This window comes from Lipophrys pholis, assembly GCF_963383615.2.
Source record: "Lipophrys pholis genome assembly, chromosome: 4".
NCBI classification, from domain to species: domain Eukaryota; kingdom Metazoa; phylum Chordata; class Actinopteri; order Blenniiformes; family Blenniidae; genus Lipophrys; species Lipophrys pholis.
In genome coordinates, this window is record NC_137637.1 from 9945382 (window position 1) to 9960336 (window position 14955).

Consider the following 14955-nt stretch of genomic DNA (forward strand, 5'->3'; position numbering starts at 1 on the left):
GATCGGCTGGATTTGCCGATTCCTGATCACTCACAAATCACCAATATCGGCCCCCGATCCGATATCTACCGATCGGATCGGGACATCCCTAACATGAAGTACCAAAGGACCCATTTACACAACGTTTTTAAATTGAAGTTGCAAAGCATCTGTTGCATTTCGGGTGTTTGTTTACACGACAACGGTATTCAGAATCACTACAAGCAACTTTCAGAAAATGTTCCAAATGGCAGAAATGCTGCTACTGCACATGGCTAGAGTTAATAGTCCTTCTACACATGCTCAATAGTTGACAGTCATTGGATGAACAATCCAACTTGGCTGCAGTGTACTCCCATTGTTAATGTTTATAGTGTGTTGTTCTTTGAACACATGTATGTTTGTTTTCATTACAAAAATAACCAACAGCACCCACGAGTGGCTCAAACTGAAAACTTTACTCAGCATTTTTGCCATTTAAAATGGACATGATTTTAAAAACTTTTGCCTTGTAAATGCACTACTGTTCTGAAACAAAAACTCAGAAATCATACTTTTTCACTTGAAACGTCGGGTAAACGGGTCCTAATTAAGATCCTGCGTGGTGAAAAGGCCTGTCGGGTGGTCCAGGGCCTCAGGTGTCTGACGTGTGTCTTTCAGGCTCTGCTTCACAGCAACAATTGAAATCCACTGTTTTAAGTGACTCCCGGGGGCGAGGTCAAAGATCAGACGCCGGGTGTGTTAAAGCCAAGGAGTGTGTGTGTGTGTGTGTGTGTGTGTGTGAGAGAGCGAGAGAGAGCGAGAGAGAGAGCAAATAATATGAGGTTAGAGGGGAGGGGGACCGGGAGAAAAAGATTAAGAGAGGACAGGTTGAGTGAGAGAGGCTTGAACCACAGTGAACTTGAACAAATCAACTTGGGCGTGTGTGTGTGTGTGTGTGTGTGTGTGTGTGTGTGTGTGTGTGTGTGTGTGTGTGTGTGTGTGTGTGTGTGTGTGTGTGTGTGTGTGTGTGTGTGTGTGTGTGTGTGTGTGTGTGTGTGTGTGTGTGTGATTTCCCAGCTCTGCAGCAGGAGGAAAGAAAAACACAGCAGACAGCCGAACAAAACAAACAGAACACACAAGGGCAAAAAGTGCACATATATATAAAGAGGCAGAGAAAAAAAGCCATTGTTGGAGCCGGGGAACAAAGGAAGCCGGGACAATGGGGGAGAGGCTGACAAAAGCCGCCGGCCGCAGGAAACAGGCCGGATAACAATGCCAGCGGAATGTGCAGACCAACTCGGGAACACGGCAAGAAGAAAAAAAAAAAGAGAGAGAGAGCTACCGATCGGCTGAAAGCATAATAATGATTACTACCCCGACCCCCCCCCACCCACCCCACTCACTCGCGGCTCATGTTCCCGAACAAAGCCACCTGTCTACCAGGGTCCGAGGCTGAAAACCTCCATGATGGATCATGCATGTGTTTGTGTTTACCGCTGCGACACAACAGTAACGTTCACCCCGAAATGTTCACCACAACAAGAAGTGACGGAGCAAAACTCCCACAATGGAGCTCCGAAAAACAAAGAGTGACTCAACGAGCCGGCAGGTCACACAAGTTAACACACTCCGCTTGATTGTTGTTTTACGGTTCCGGCTCGACACAATCGACCTATTGTTCTTTTGTGCTGAATTGAAGGTGCAGACTATTTGCAGGTTTCTTTTTTCTTTTTTTAAACACTTTCACATTACAGTTTAGTGCGTCTCCCTTTAATTTAAACCTACATCTTTTATGTTGATCTATTGTGAAAGAATCGTACCTTGTGGTTCTAACAAACTGGGGTTAATATCTTATTAAAAATCAACAAGTTGAATAAAACAAAATACAATGTTTTAGTGAAATGTAATGTGAAAACCATGAGTATTAAAGTAGATGATAACAGGTGCGACTCGGGATGCACAGATATCGATAGCAGTATCAGGTCCGATACTGCACAGAGTGTTTGTAACAGATCCCCGATACAACCAGGAGAGTATTACGAGACGTCAAGTGTCAGCAACGCCACCTGCAGGTAGAGAAGAGGACTCGGTGAAACGGGGGAAAACAGGACTTTATGAGAACGCTCAGGCTCCTTCTCCGTCTCTCTCTCGAGGGTCGAAACTCTGCTACTACGCATTCGCACCACGGTAGTAAATAGTTCTTCTGCACATGACGAGCAGATGGACAATCAGAACAATGTTTCCTCCAGAGTGTCAAGACTCCCAGTCCACATTCTCCTGGGACTCGGTGGTTTTATAGGTGATAGTCACCGTAATAACGATGTCTGTGTCCTCACCATTGTTAATGTTTAGAAGGGATTGTCCTCTGTGCATGTGTGTGTGGTTTCATTACAAAAACAACCAACAGCACCCACTAGTGGCCCGGCGCGAAAACTACAATGTACTCCAGAGTAGTGCGTTTGCTCTTGAAACATTGTGTGAACAGGGTTTTGGTGTCGTCACTGAAAAATGACTTTAAGAATACGCAAATGTATTTTATGTTACATATATCAATATGCAGTTTATTAGCTCATGATGGTACTGAATTATTTTGTTGCATAGAAATGACCGTTCATGTGATATTTGTTGACGTTTCAGGGTTTTCCAATAATTTCCCAATAATTTGGATTTTGGAAAAAAACTGATCTAAAACATAGAATTGAAATAATTCTTTATTGAAACCGACTACACATCTAGAAACAAGCTTAGTAATGATGTTTGTTTGTGGATCATGATTTTATTTCTCTCATTTTTTATTGTCATAATCATCATTATTACAGTATTTTGTTTTAGGGATGCACCGATACTGGTTTCAGATATCAGGTTCGATTACATAATTACAGATGGTCTGGTTTTTAGGTTTTTGTTGGTTATTTTTGTTATACATTATACTTATACACTTGTAAGCAGGTGACGGTGCACCAATAAAGCCAAGATGGCTGCTTATAAATGAACAACACAGAGTCTGAAATTCCTAATTATTGTTTATTTGACAGACTCACACAATACGATTCCTATGAGCAGTTGCCAAAAAAACAAATTACAATCTTCACGAATGCAGCTCACGCTCCCAACGTACAGTGTTATGTAAATTCAAATAAGGCATCAGTTTTACATCGAAGGCCTTTTGTTGGGACGGCTTTTGTGGCCACAAATCGCGACGGTGCAGCGATGTGGACTCAGTGAAACAGCTAAAACCGGTCTGCGAGGTTTATTTATAAACCGTATCACGTTGTGCAACTTTTAAAACTCATCTTATCACAATATGGCTCAAGTACAAAAATAACGACATGAGATGCAAGTTCCTGATAGAGGAAATCTTAAAAATTATGGTTTTAAAATTTCAATCTGCAAGCAAAATTGCATAAAAAATATTCACAATATACTTTTTTCTTGTTTCCTGCATTGAACAAATTACCAGGAATTAGATTGTGCAAATTTGCTTTTAAAATTGCCATTCTGAAGGTTCCTGCTTTCGATGATTGGGAGGTTTTGGGTGTTTGGCTTGACAGTAAAGCTTGAGGCTTCTTCAAAGTTTATTTTTAGGGACTTGAGGTCAAAAATATATCATTTATAAGAGGAGGAACTAGGAATGCACAGTACTGACACCAGTATCGGGTCCGTGGATTAACATTTTTTTACAGCGACTGCGGATAATTTATGACGATACGCAACGTTTCCAATAACAAAACCAGACAAGACGGACAGAAATATACCCTGAAGAATGCCAATTATTCAAAGTGAAATTCAACAAAAAGCCACCTGCCTGCTCCGACTGCAGAACCTGTGTGAATGTGTGCATATTTTGAACTGGTGTGTGTGTGTGTGTATCATAAAAATGATAAAACAGATCTCACTTACACAGCTGATGGAGAGTAAAACGCCCCGGAGCGCAGCAGACCCGGCTGGAAACACTCAGACTCATCTCATGCCACCTGCTCGGCTGCTGTTGACTTTCAACGTGATCATCACAGTTAAAAGAAACAGATCTGCTGTTTCTGCGCGATTACAAACACACGTGTCAACTGTGACGCCCACAAAAGTCTGCGTCGGGGCACAGTCTTTTCCAACTGCGACCATCAGGTGGATGTTTGTTTAAATTGGCTGCAGGAAGAATGAGGATGGAGGGATGAAGGAGGAGAGGTGGAGAAGTGTTGAGCCAACAGCACAGCGGTGGCCGGCCGAGTCGGCAAGGGGTTGATTGTGCAACATACCGACTTCAGTCCCAAGTTATTCCTGGGTCCCCCCCCCCCCCCCCCTCCCCCTCCCCTCCTCGTTCCACAGAGAACCACAGAGCTGCCACAGGTGGCTCTCACACGCCTCCACACACACACTCTGGATGTGTATGTGTGTGTGTGTGTGTGTCGCCCTTCGCAGAGGTATGCTCACCATCTCAGTGACCTACACAGGAATGCACGTTTAGGCGCGTGCGTTTTTATTTTTTTTGTTCCTTTACAAACAATGCCTTCGGCATCTCGGCAAGAACAATGAGGAACCAGTCGATCAGCGATCTGCGAACCAACCGCGCCCATGGAAGAACCCGGCGGAGGAATCCGAGGCAGGCCTGCTTTCAGACCACCTACAGGGTTGTTTGGCTTTAACAGGCGGTCGCCACATGCTGCTAAAAGCATCGCATTAAATAAAAAAACAAAACACCTCGGAGCAGCTGCTGAGCTAAACAAAGCACAACAAAGTCACCAAAATCTTCGATTACAGCCTAACTACGTTCTTCTGTTTCGGAAACATATAAGTAGGCAAATTACTGCCTGTAGCAGCGAGTTGGGGGGAAAAAAACCCACACACACTTGAACTGGCACGCTTTTTCAAAAAAAATTTTTTATTAGTTTTAATACCAATTCAATTTTATTTCTATAGTGCCAAACAGAAGAGTCATCTGAAGCATCTTTTACAGAGAATAACCAAACAATTCAACTCTAGAAAGAAAGAAAACAAAACTGTTTGAACAGGAAGAAACCTGCAGAACCAGACTCAGAGTTGGAGACTTTCTGCAGAACCAGACTCAGAGTTGGACAGATTGTGTGGAGGGATTGGAACCCTGACTCGGATCCTGGGTAACGGTGTTTTTTTTGTTGTTCACGCAAAGGTAAATTAATAAAAAATTAATCAATAACGGATTGACAGGCCTGATGATTTGGTATCCGGTGACTCACTGGACCGTGTGAAAAAAGGTAGGTGGAAATTAGCAGCAGGTGAACGAGCACAAACAAATCTGAAGGATGTCTCTCCTATAAAGAACCAACAAGCTCGTTATGGTGATTATTTGTTCCTGTCGAGTTTTTTAACATATTTACAACTTCCTCCTCAGTGAAAAGTCCTGGCAAAGTGACTGTGCCGCTGCTGTGGTTGAAGGGTGACAGCGGTCTCTGCCCTCAGACAATCATCAGATCCTCTCCTTTGAGCACCGGCAGCACTGAAACCTTACACTTCCCACAACACAAGAAACACTTCACACAAAACCTTCAGTTACCCAACAAGTTGCAACATGTAAAACCGAACATTTCCCCTCTGGAGAATTGGCAACGCTAATCCCTTCTTTTGTTCTCTCTTTTCTTTCTTTGTTCCTTCATTCTTTCTCCAACTGCTTCTTACTTTAGTGTTTTGGGTTTTTTTTTTTCCTTTCTTTCCACCTCCCTTCCCCCTCCTGACAGGAGCAGCTTGTTGGGTTTATGTCGTCCTTGTCGCTTTCCAACTCGCGCCTGAGGAGGAATAGCAGCGAGTGCACAGTAGACAGACAGAGACGGTGCCAGGAGCCAGTCTCAGCAGTTGAGAGTGTTAGACATCTAAAGAGGAGCGCTCCATGGTAAACAAATAAAGACGATCTCATTGTCGGCCCTGAGACTGACAGCTGTAATGGCAGAAGGTTCCCCGCCCGCAGGAACGCTACAAAAAGATGCAAACCCACAACGAGTCTCTGGCGGCTGGCCGCAGCGCTACATTCTGTCAAAACACGCCCGGCCGCGGCATAACTCACACGCATATTTGCATGTTTCACACTCTATCAGGAACGCTTCTCTCGCGCAGTGTTCCGATTGTCGGCGGAGTCTGGCGACGGGGCCCTCGCAGCAAGTTTCCAACCTGCTGTGTGGTCGTGTTAAGACAAGTGCAAACCGATGTATAAACAAATGTTTGGGGAAACGGCTTGCGGTGCGCAGCGTTTGCTCAGGGATGCTAAAACGATCCAGTGCAGAGCTGCTGTTTCCACAGCACCGGGATGACAGCTGATCGCAGGACTGTTTACACGACAACCAGCCACTGAAAACTGCGTCGTTCTGGTGTCAGAAAGATTACGCTACGCAAGAAAACGCTGGCAGGTCATGACGGGATGAGAAAAGTTTGATGGAAGCTTTCAAACTCCTTTAAACCGTCTTTCATTGTCGTATCGGTCCACTCAGTATCCGCCGTTTGTGAGAACTGCATCACCACATACGCAGATGATGGTCTAGTATTATAAGGTCGCAGGTCCTCTTCAGGGTCCAGGGTTTCTTGAGGATCCTGAGGTTCCCTGCAACACTTGAAGGTTGCACATTTCTAATGGGTCAGAGGGCAGAGGGAGTGAATCTCAACTATAAAACTACCAATATGGACGATAAAACTACAATACAGACTGAAGGTCATGACACTACGAGGGCTGCCATGTGAGGTACTTGTGCATGAGCAGAACTGTTTACCACGGCAGAGGTGCGGATGTGCAGTAACAGCGCTCTGTAGCCAGAAAACTACCACCCTGGGAGTCGGTATGAAAAAGTTATGGTTGCAAACCCAACCAGAACCCCCAAAAGAGAAGAAAGTTTTGCAGTTATACTCATTTTAGTTGTTGTGTAAACAGGGCCGAAATGTACACTTTGGAGAAGAGTTGGTCAATTTCACAAAGACAGCAGGACAAACACTCAGGAATCCTTCAGGAAAACTATTCTCATCTAATGTTTTGATACTCGCTTCAGATTAACGCTCCGGGTTCACTGTACTGACCGAGAAGAAATGAAGAAGTCATCACTCTCCCTCGCTCGCCCTGCGGTTACCTCCGACACCCCCCACACTATAAACAAGTCACTCCTCTCTGCTCTCACAAAGAGCCTCTTCAAACCTTCATTTGCATGATCAGCTGCCGTCCAGGTAAACCTCAACCTGTCAACATGGCCATACAATAATGTTCTGTCCCGGGCTTCACGCGCTCTGGAACAAACTCCGCTTTATGTCCTGTCTTGATTTCCTGGAGATTTGACTGAAACGGTGCCATGGCGAGGTCACTGTGATGTACAAGAGGTTTCACAGGGGTCAGGAAATACGGGAACGTCTTGGAATATGATGGGGAAGGTCATTGTTTCCATAGTTCAAGTCAAACTTCCAGATATCTTCAATTTTTACCACTTAAACTGAAATATTTCAGTCGTTAAGTCATGAAAATCTAAAATATAGCATCTCAAATTGGAACATTTTTCAAACTTGTAGGCGGTAATTGTCTGAACTACCTTTTTTTTTTTTTTAAACCTTAGAACTGCTTTGTTTGCATTGTAGAGAAGAAAAGAACCAAAAATTATTTATGTTCTCGATTTGGTAGTTGCACAGTATCATTTTAAACAGATGTGAGGAACTGCTGCTGTGCTGAACTGGACAAAGTGGTACAGAAGACGGATGGATGTAGAAATCTCTCCATCGTTACGCATTTCAACTGAAACACTCAACAATCCTTACAATTGGAAGGAAAATACTGTTAAATAGGCCAAAGTTTAGCAATACCCAGACATTTAAACCTCTAACGTCCCAATTACAGTACGGCATAACGAAAACGACAAAGATCCAGATTATCATGATATTTCAATCATGTTTTTATTCCCAAGGATTAAGAAGTTGCAAGTGTACTGCAGAGTTCACACACACACACACACACACACACACACACACACACACACACACACACACACACACACACACACACACACACACACACACACACACACACACACACACACACACACACACACACACACACACACACACACACACACACACACACACACACACACACACACACACGTTAAAACAACAAGCATGTAAAGAAAACCCTACAACAAAAATGGAGAACATGCAAACTTCAGCCCAAATCCACCTGGAACACTCTAGTTGTGAGGTGGCGGTGCTGAACACTGCTCCACCATGCATCTTGAACATAAAACATCATCAATACCACTTTATACTGTAAATCAGGGGTGTCAAAGACGTTTGAGTTCAGGGTTCTGCATCACAGGGGTTTAAAACATAATGCCTGTGGGCCAAAACCGTCCCGGAAAACGCTCCAATCTGGAACGCCAAACCACCAAGCAAATTGTCAACATTTCAAAGAAATTGGTGAAAACTTTCTAGTATTAGACAATATATAACACTAAGACCTGAGCTGAGATATCAGTGATGCTGTTTTCAAACTCGCCTCAAAGCCATGCTGTCAGAGTGAGTTTGTAAAATCACCCATAATGCAACAGCGACAGAATCAGTTTTTTGGACATTTCACAGTTTGATTTGATTTCTTTATTTATTTCGAACGAAGGAACAATTTCAAATTAGATGAAACAAATGGAAAAGAAAAGGAAAAAAAGAATTCAAAAATAAATAAAAAAGCCCATTCCGATATAATACACTTTGACTCGTTCGAAAAGGGAGAGGAAGAAGCCAAGGCTTATCAAGTCCTAACCCCATGCTTCACCCACTGACAAATGCAAAATCCAATAAAATAACTAAACAGGCAATACAAAAGATTTGTATATTTTTTTTATATTTTGTACCGGAGGGTTTTAGTAAAATTGAATTTATATTGTGATTGTACTGATTTTCTGCAATAATTTATTGGTTTTTTTGAAAATAGACATTTTCATTACGTATACTCTGTACTACTACAAAGAAAGACTTAAAGTTTCAATTCAAAGGCCATAATGACACTATTTTACCAGTTCGGCTCACTCAAGATGAAAATGTTTTGTATGTGATCTAGATTTACACCAAAATGAACATTTATTTACCGCTTCATGCACATTTCATTCCGCTGCTTCTGTTTGCTTCTAGTTTTATTCTAATTCCTCTTCAAAAAACATCTGAAGGATCTTTCCAATGAACATTTGCAGCAAACACTTTTAAGATCACACTAACAGATGAGGTCTAAGAACTAAGAACTAAGTGTGGGTTTTTTGGTCTCACATTTTTTTTCCCTTCTTATTTGTTGTTGCTTTTTATTTTCCAATATTGAAGAGGATGGTGTGACACGCACACGTGTACACACACACACGCACACGTGTACACACACACACACACACACACACATTTCTTGAACAAAGCTTCCTTGCGGTACTGACTGGGTCTCATTAGAGAATGAGCTTTCAGGACTGGAGACACAAAAGCTTTGCTCTCTTCTCCTTTCCTTCCCCTCTTACTCTGTTCTTGTGGCCTTTTGATGTCAAGGGTACTGAACCAGCGTGCACAGTCCGAAGAATAAGCTCATCAAGAATACATATGCAGCTTTTATCCTCTTTCCTTTGTGTGTGTGTGTGTGTGTGTGTGTGTGTGTGTGTGTGTGTGTGTGTGTGTGTGTGTGTGTGTGTGTGTGTGTGTGTGTGTGTGTGTGTGTGTGTGGTCCTGATAAGGTGCTGTTGTTCTGTGGTCAGTTCATCACACAAAGAGCAGTGTTGGGAACTCCAGCACAGCGATGGACTGATAGAGTCGTCACACAAAAGACTACATTTCAACTCCCGTCTTCCTCTCGGGGTTCGGAGGCTGCCCCCTGGGGGGCCTGCCCACTGTGAACACACATAAGCGCACGCACACACACACTCAATAATTCCCCTCAAACCTACTGATGCACAAAGTGAAGGTACAAGACTATTTAATACGCCGTCAGAGTCTTAGAAACATGCACTTTGAAGTCCAGTTCACACAACGACGTCTTAAAGCGAGTCACGCAACAACAGTAGAGTTCGGCTGGTTTTGGATGTTTGTTTACGTGAACATTTTTGATCAACATATTCAAAAACGTACAAGAGCTGTCTATCTGTGTTGGGGATGGGAAATTGATAAGAATTTTATGATTCCATTTTTGATTCTGCTCAACGATTCAGTTCTTCATCAATTCTCCTCTCGATTCTCATTTTGGAAAAAAAGAGAACAAACGGGTCGATTAGCATCGACATCGTTTAGTTTAGAAGTACCATGACCTAACAAACCCAACTGTGAGGTCTTAAGAAGGCCACAGCCTTAATATCAGAGGACATGCTAACGTAGCCGCTAAGGTGAGATTCACATCGGTGCGGATCGAAAACACAAAGGTTTCTGCATATTGGTCGTATTTCCTCCCTTTGATGAATTTTCCACTTTGCAAGTATTTCAAGATGCCTTGTTGTCGTATTTTCTCCTGAAATGGAACCAAACTTTCGAGCGTTTGTGCTATGCAACTTAGGTGGTGACGTCATTCACCCCCACTGGAATCAAGAAGGGAATCGTTTGCAAAATTGGCAAATGATTTTCGATTCCCATCGCTAGTCTGTGTGTAAACTGATCAAATGCAAGCTCAATAGATTCTAGTTTTTAGTCTTCACAATGGAGGATTTCAGAGTGTTTGTGCTGCTCACGCTTTTCAATTTTACACTGATTAGCATTTACTACACCATCATCTGCATACAGGGACAAGGTTTCCTACATTCCGTGGACCTACACAATTAAGGAAGACTGTTTAAGGGAGCTTGAATCTTCGTATCGATTCATTCTCGTGATTGTATCAAACACACAGCACCAACTAGTGGCCTATCTGACTATGACGTCAGAAACTTCTCTAAATCTCAAACAAAACTGTTTCCAGTCAATTTTGCAGACTGAGCCTGAATTTAATGTGTGCAGCATTTATCCAAAACAAATGTTTATACCTTTGTTGGCTACATTATTTATGAAACATTAATAACTTGATAAAATCCAGCTAATCAATAAGATGGACCGAGATATTAACGTCATTCTTATCTACAATCTTATTTCTAGGCTGCTGAGGTGCGGCCACAGTACAGCCCTCCGGGGAGCCGATGGGGGTCAAAGGTCATGCTCGATGGGTTGAGTGGGTAATGTGTGATGTCGCAGCAGCATTTCACTGACCGGTAGCCACAGAATAAGGGAAAAGTGAGAAGGAATTATATAAAAGTTCGATCAACATTAAAATTCCTGTTTCCTAAAAAAAACATGTTTTTTTGTTTGTTTTTTACAACGTGCTCAAAGGACAGAGTGTTGTCGATGGTAATGCTGAGGTACTATCTTTGTATTAACCCGATAACCTGGTTGTTTAAGATTACAGGAGAGAGCAGACGGCTCCTGCCCGAAATTTATTCAGATTCCTTTTATTTGTCACATTTATATTGAAGAAGTGACTGAAGTCTTCTGGAATAGGCCCGTGACTGATATCCTCATTTCAAGACCAAGACCTCACGCCTCCAGAACAGGCAGTCTTATGAACAGTAGCCCAACTCGCCCCAGTTGATACACCTTCCAACCACCAACACGTAATATTAGAAGCATTAGTTTGTTGTGTCCACATGTTTGATTAAGAGAACTGCCTCCCTCCTGACCCTTGCACTTTATGCTTTTCTGTTCACCTTTGTTTTGTGTTTGTGCTGCATGTCGCATAAAAACAAAAAAAAAATCCTTGTACTGTGGAAATGTTACTTTTTTCGTAGTACCTGGCGATAAAAAGGCTTCTGATTCTGATCCCAAACGGACAAAATAAACTGCCATAGGCAAATGTAATGACATGAAGACGTTTAAAATGGCTTTTTTTTTTTAATTATTATTTAACCAGGAAAATAAAACCAATTGAGATCAAGATCTCTTTTACAAGGTTGATCCTGCCAAGAGGTCCGCAGCACACATCACATCATTAGATTTAAGACATATAAAACTGATTTGACATAATTAACAGAATATAATGGCTAAAGAGTGCAGATTTCCATAGACAAAATTTTAAAGATAAAATGCAGATTTTAAGGCAAAGTAGAATAAAGTGCAATAACAATTTTAAGGCTTATTTATTAACTGTAAGAACTTTAAAAAGGCATATTCAGTAAGTGTAAAAACTTTAAAAACACCAACACTGATGTATCGATCCTCGCTCTTTGAAGAGTAATAAAGAATGGAAATGATTTAAGGATACCAGTTCAGACATTTCTGTTTTTGTTTGAAGGTTGCTCCAGGAAAAGGAGGCACAGAAACTAAAAGCTTGTCAGTCCGAACACGAGGAACATGTAGATGAAGAATGTCATTTGAGCGTAATGAATTGTTGGTTCCCTGGAGAAGAGCACATGGAACCAAGCCAAGAAGAGTCTTGTATAGTGAGGTCATCCAGTGCTGTACCTCCTTGCTCTGAGTGAAGCCACTCAGCTCTGGCGTACAGTTCAGTGGTGAGTGAGGCGACCACAACTAGTCGTAAACCTTAAGGCACAATGATGCACTGTGTTCAAGGACTGCAGACATTTCAATGAAGCACTCGTATACAGAACCTCGCCATAGTCGACAAGTGGTAAAAATGTTGCAGACAAGACATTTACAAGCTCTTATGGAAAAACATGATTTGTTACAAAGATAAAAGCCAATATTCATTTTAAGTCTGCAAACTAAAATTGCAATGTGCTCTTTAAAAGAAGCTCTGGATCAAGAACAAAACCAAGATACTTTTAACTGCTGGCACATTCTATTTGTTTACCCTGAGCGGTGGTTGGGGGGGGGGGGGGGGGGGGGGGGGGGGGGGTTGTGCAATCGCCACGTTCATGTAAACATACACATGAATGGAGCCACACCATTGATGTGTTTGGAAAGAAATTCCCAAAAAAGAGAAGGAGGAGGATATGGAAACGGTTGTGGCTCAGAGAGAGAGGGGACAACCTGGACGGTGATGTTGCAACGGGAGCTTGACGGAAGTTGTTAGCAGTGACACGCCGTGAGCACTAGGAATGGGTAGGCAGGGCATTGCAAATGGAGATCACCAATGATAGTTTCATATGTTTTGACTGTCAAGTGTTAATCGAAAGGCCCCTGCATACTCCCATTTAGAACCCAGAAGAACAAGAAAGTAATTCAGCAGTGACATCAGTCAGCTGCCAAAGAAAATGCTTTTTTCAGCAGGACTGTTCATACAGAAGCTGTCGAACTCGCAGGCCACGCCCCCTCACAGCAGCCAGTGGCGCCGCCAGAATTCAATTTCATAGTACGCACAGCATCCACCCCCGTGCAGGCCCTGACGACCAGCCACTGCCTTTAACATTTTTTATTTTTTCACACCTTCAAAAAAAGTGTACGCAAGGTGCGTACAGGATTCCGGCTGGCGGCGCCACTGACAGCAGCCACAAGTCTGCGAAGCGGCGTTTTAACTTTTCAACTGCACAGTTTATGTCTCGCTTCCAATGTTTTCAGAAATATATTCCTCTGAACTGTTTCAGTAATAAAAGAGAACGCTTGGGTCCGACCCACCGTGTCCGGTTTCAACCGCAGGAGCTGACAGCTTTGAGTAATGCGTTCAGAAGCATCACGTAAAGCTCTGACATGTTACCGAGCTGCGGGTCTCACACAGTAGCAATCAAAATCCAGATCGTAAAACACTATTAAAGAAACTTAAAAAATTATTCAATAGCAGTCGCCATACTCTCCCAACAAGATATATCTATATCTATATCAAGATATATATGACAGAGCATCCGTTTGTGTGTTGGAAACACAGAAATAGAGAAAATGACAACCACTCCTGCGGCGCGTCGGCACCCCAAATCCACATCAAAGTGACGGACCAAACCTTTACAACTAGGGAAGCACCGATCCACATTTTCACTTTTGGTCTGATCCAGATACCTGAATTTGGATATCTGCCGATACCGATACTATTCCGATACCAGAGTTGTTTGCTTTAATATTATTATCATTATTGTTGATTTTATATGAGGCTGTAATAAACTCCTCTCTACAGGCAAGTATGAAATGTACAAATGTATGCATGTATTCTCTCAAACGGTAACTTGAGGCTAGTATAAGGTCAGAAAAAGGAAGCAGTACAAAGTATTTTTGTTCCATTTGGACAATGTGGGGGTCTGCGTGACGTCATAATCTCATAATAAACTAGTTCTATCTTTAAAACCTCAGAATCACTTTATTAATCCCTGGGGAAATTCTTCTGATTGGGACTAATTTCACAGAGTTTAGCGTGGAGTAGGACGCAGCTTCACGGAGGAGTGAATCACCTGCTCCAGCCTGGAGGAGCTGCTGTTCATTGTTTTGATGCCGCAGTCGGTGCCGTTGTCCTCGGCGAGCTGGAGATTTAAAACTGTAACGTCTGGTGGCAGAGCGGCCGCCTGGCTGTACTACGGCTTTGCAAACATCCACGTTGATGTGTTGCTTTGTTGCTTTGTGGTGTTTTGAGTGTAAAATCCGTCCAAACAGCAACATGTTGTCATGAAAGGTTGGATAGCACAGTGCTACTTCCCTAGCCTGCTAGCTGGCTGTAAACTGTGGAATGGATTTCCTGACTCATTACTCCTCGTCTCATTGAGACCCACCTCCCTTCAGGAAATCCAGTCCACAGTTTGCAGCCAGCGAGCAGAGCAGCAGCAGGAGGAGTGAGGCTGTTGATTAATTCGACCAGATTTAAAGAGTCACAAACAGACTTCAGGTTGACTGACATGGAAGGGAGCAGAGAGGACACAGCCTTGAGGGAAACTGGTAGATGAGTAGAGGACATTGGGTAAAATACTGTTCACCAACTTTCTGCGACCTGAGAGTTAAAAAACTAATTGGCGAGCAAACTGAGCGTCAATGTTGAAAGTGTTCACTGAAATATGTGGCTGGATAGAAAGAAGAAGAAAAAGTCCATAAAAGCACTGCAACCTTCCAGAGTGTGGATGAGGATGAGACTTCATACTGCATCGTCCATAC

At 42.8% G+C, this 14955-nt stretch overlaps 1 protein-coding gene across 4 annotated transcripts in view; it reads right to left on the reverse strand.

Annotated features, from left to right (window-relative positions):
• The window catches only part of sox13 (SRY-box transcription factor 13), a 65223-nt gene that overhangs the window by 29071 nt on the left and 21197 nt on the right, over nt 1-14955 (reverse strand). The window contains exon 1 of one of the 4 annotated variants that reach the window (XM_080461759.1): nt 3862-3966. The exons of the other annotated variants lie outside the window; for them this stretch is intronic. The gene's annotated coding sequence lies outside the window, so the exon portion shown is untranslated. Of the gene's footprint in view, nt 1-3861; nt 3967-14955 lie in introns of those variants that run through there. 4 annotated transcript variants of the gene reach the window in all.